At 35.9% G+C, this 4,251-nt stretch overlaps 1 protein-coding gene across 1 annotated transcript in view; it reads left to right on the top strand.

Annotated features, from left to right (window-relative positions):
* chrna8 (cholinergic receptor, nicotinic, alpha 8) overlaps window positions 1-4,251 on the top strand; it is an 89,124-nt gene that overhangs the window by 40,908 nt on the left and 43,965 nt on the right. The window lies entirely within an intron of this gene.

Here is a 4,251-nt window from a genome sequence, read left to right as displayed (position 1 = left end):
ATTTGCTTTATTAAAGTCCCCGAGAATGATTAAAACAGAGTCCGGGTGTTGTTGTTCTATGTATGTGATCTGATCAGCGAGTTTCTGTAAAGCTGAGCTCACGTGCGCTTGCGGAGGAATGTAAACACTCACGAGAATGAAAGAGCAAAACTCCCGCAGCGAATAGAAAGGCTTTCAGTTAATGAAAAGCGCTTCTAGATCGGGACAGCACATCTTCTTTAACACTGTTACATCTGTACACCACCTTTCGTTGATGTAAAATCAACGCCGCCTCGCGATTTCCCCGTTGATTCTGCGTGGCGATCAGCTCTAAACAGCTGAAAGCCCGGCAGACTCAACGCGCTGTCTGGAATGGCATCATTCAGCCAGGTTTCCGTGAAACAGCTCCCCTGACTACAATGTCCAGCAAAACATCAGAATAGTCGAAAACTGGTGAAATATCGGGTGATGTGTACTGCCGAATGTCCAGCAATTTGTCTCTGGTGAAACTGATTGCAGGGATATAACTAAAGACAGGACAAACTAATAAAAACATAAAAACGACTGCGGAGCACGCCACGGAGGCAGCCATCATCGGCGCCATCTTCGCGTCATTTAATAGTGTTGGTTGTAACTGGAATAGTGATGGTTGTAACTGTTGTGGTGTGTTTTGGTCCTATATTTCTCGAATGTCAGCACAAAGTAGCTACATCTGTCTTCTACAAAGCTCAGTTGCTTTAATATATATTGATTTTGAATAGGAGTTCCATTGTTGCAGTCTCCTCCAACAGGCCTTACTGACTTAACTGCAAGTTGAAGTGTGGAATGGTGGCATGATCTTAAATAAAGTTCATCAAAATGTTCTTGAAAGGCTTTTTCATGAGTTCACAAATAAATAGCACAAATGTATTACATTTATTTTATTAAGTAAATTTATTATTTAAAAAATAAATTTATTTGATATATTTTTTATTTGTATTATATTTGTATATTTAATATATACAAATAATTGTAAAGTATAAAATGAAAATATCAACACAAATCATTCAAATATATAAATACAAATTTGGACCAAAAATTATTTTCTCACCTTATCTTTTATTGGTTCTAAAATCTGTTGCTTAAAAAACATGAAACTGCATGTGACAAAGTGGATCTGTTGTTTTCTTCCTATGCTTTTATTAGACATGGAGTAGAAACAGTATGTTCTACTGTAAGTATGTGTTGCAGTACATATATGAAATACTGTATGTGCAGCGCACATTCCTTGATCCTTTCATGATGTCAGTGCAGAGCAAGCTATTGTGTCCGGAGAGAGAGACAGCGCCTCAGGGAATACGCTCACTAAAGCACACTGGGACATCTGAGCCACAGAGACACAGAGAGAGAGAGATGTGTGGAACAGAAACTTCTCTTTCCTCCTGACTGATCTGATGTGATCTGTGAGGATGAAACAAACATGATTTTCTCCCTGTTGTTTTAACTCAATTAACTGTGCATCAGTGAACACACACACACACACACATACACACACACAAGTAATCAGAAATAGTTGAAAGGTCGTATTATAATGATAGCAATCTGTAATATATGAGATAAAGAGGAACAAACGTAATAAAGAATATATGTGCTTAACCTACATAATTTTTTTGTGGAAACTCATGCCAAGTTTTTTTTTAACATGCTCGGGAACTTCTACCAAAATTTCCAAGAGTTACGGGGATAGTTCATCTAAATTTTTTTTATCATTTACTCACCCTCATATCATTCCAAACTAATAAGACTTTCATCAATCTTCAGAACACAACTTAAAATATTTTAAAACTCTTTTAAATGTGCATGCTTGAATAGAATAAACACACCTTGTTTATTCTTGCCCTAAGCAAAGATGTTTGTGCTTCCATTGACCATTGACTATGCATGAGTGTTGATCAGTGTTTAGAACACTAGTATTTTCACCAGCTAAAAAATGGTTTTAGTTATTTCTATCTTTGCTGTAGTGTGTCAGCAGGAAATATCAGTTTACATTTCCAAACATTCATTTTGCCATTAATTGTAATAATCCAGTGAGAATTTTGTTTGCACAAGGAGTCTGACAACATACAGTGCTCCACACAGAGATCACAAAGCTACAGTACTGTTAAAAGTTTTAGGCACTTGTGTAAAAATGCTGTAAAATGAGGATGCTGTCAATAATAATGTCATAAATATATTTTATTTATCAATTAACTTCTAACTAAATGAAATCAACATTTGGTGTGACCATCCTTTGCGTTTAAAGCAGCTTTTGCCCTAGGTGCATTAGCGCATAGGTTTTCAGATAGGTCTCTTGAAGCGTCTTGGAGACGTTGCCACAGTTCTTCTGGATTTAGTCTGTCTTCGTTTGTTCTGTTTCTTCATGTCATTGCAGACAGACTGGATGATGATGATGAGATGAGATCTCTGTGTGGAGCACTGGATGTTGTCAGGCTCCTTGTGCGAACAAAAATCTCACTGGATTATTACAATTAATGACAAAATTAATGTTTGGAAATGTAAACTGATATTTCCTACTGACACACTACAGCAAAAGATAGAAATAGCTGATTTAAAACCACTTTTTAGTTGGTGAAAACGCTAGTGTTCTAATAATTTTGGCAACCACTGTATATGAATAAATAAAAGCCCATATTAAAATCTGTTCATCACATAAAGCATTCGTGTCTCTTCAGAAGACTTGGATTAAACTGCTAGATTTATACGGATTACTTTTTACAATGTATTTATGTACTTTTTAAAGCATGAACATTTTCAGTGGATGGACAAACACAATGAAAGAATATTAACATTAAAATATTATTAATATTATAAAAATACTGATATTAAAATTTGCTTTTAGCATTTATGTTTCGAAAATGTTTCTTGGGTTTGGAAGAACATTAGGGTTAGGAAATGATGACAGAATTGTCATTTTTGGGTGAACCCTTTATTAGTAAATCAGTTATAGGTTTTGAAGCTGAATGATCAGTCCAGTGTTTGTGTCAAAGTATATTTAAATGTGATTTATTTTTTTAAAGTACGCATCCACACACAATGTTTTAACATTTCAATAAATAAGGAATGGGGCTTGAGGAAGCTTTGTGGCCAAGCTTAAACTCTGAATGAACTATTTGTACATTTTCCCTAATGAGAAACTATCAACAACAAATAAGCACTGCAATGCTACTGTGTAGGAATAAATGGGCTGCGTATCAAACAATGGAAATATTTGTTCAAATTATCAATGCAGCATGTCTGATTTCAGAATGCAATGTCTTGTTTGCTTCAGTTGACTGCATCTCTAAATTAAGTTAATAGAATACTAGTGTGCTTTCTGTTGCTTATAAGAAAGGCTGCTTGTGTGCTGCTTAATAAAGCTTTAAAAAATAATATATTACGCTAAATCCACAGTGGCACCGCATATTATCCTGCCCTCTAATACAGCGGGGAGGCAACTTTAGGCTAGAGAAATTATAGCCAAGTGCCGTCTACACCTCTGAAAAGGGATCAGATGGAGTTCATGCACAAAGTGAGATGTTAAAACACATTACTCATAAAAGCTTGACTTTCAGTGACTTTATTGAACTTCAATTCATATTGGCATTTATGTGATTTTTAGGAACTGTTTCAGCACATTGTGTTATATTCAGCTTTGTGTATTGCACATGCATATGCCTTTGCTCTGTGTTTTATGTGTATTTATGTTCTCTTCTTACTTCCCAGTGGTAAATGTACACGTGTGTACCCTTGGCAGACCACAGCTGTGTAATTGTATTATTGTATTTTCTGGCTGTGTGTGTGTGTGTCCAATATGTTTGTGTCTTAGCAGTCAAGCATTTTAAAGGGGTCATATGATGTTGCTAAAAAGAACATTATTTTGTGTATTTGGTGTAATGAAATGTGTTTATGCGGTTTAAGGTTAAAAAAACACATTATTTTCCACATACTGTACATTATTGTTTCTCCTCTATGCCCCGCCTTTCTGAAACGTGTCGATTTTTACAAAGCTCATCGGTCTGAAAAGCAAGGTGTGCTGTGATTGGCCAGCTGTCCAGTGCATTATGATTGGCCGAATACCTCAAACGTGTGACAGAAATGTTACGCCCATACCATACTGTGATGCCCTGTCAGGCCGGAGCGATGATTCAAAAATATGAAAACCCATTACAAACAAGGCATTTGTTGCATCCAGTGGGGACATAATTATGGATTATAATAACTCATACTGTCTTTTTACGCGTTGCATTGCATCAC

This window comes from Sinocyclocheilus rhinocerous, unplaced genomic scaffold (assembly GCF_001515625.1).
Source record: "Sinocyclocheilus rhinocerous isolate Xijiao unplaced genomic scaffold, SAMN03320098_v1.1 scaffold1648, whole genome shotgun sequence".
In the NCBI taxonomy this organism is placed as follows: Eukaryota; Metazoa; Chordata; class Actinopteri; order Cypriniformes; family Cyprinidae; genus Sinocyclocheilus; species Sinocyclocheilus rhinocerous.
The sequence above is the reverse complement of the archived record's forward strand: the minus strand, read 5'-3'. Positions and strand labels throughout refer to the sequence as shown.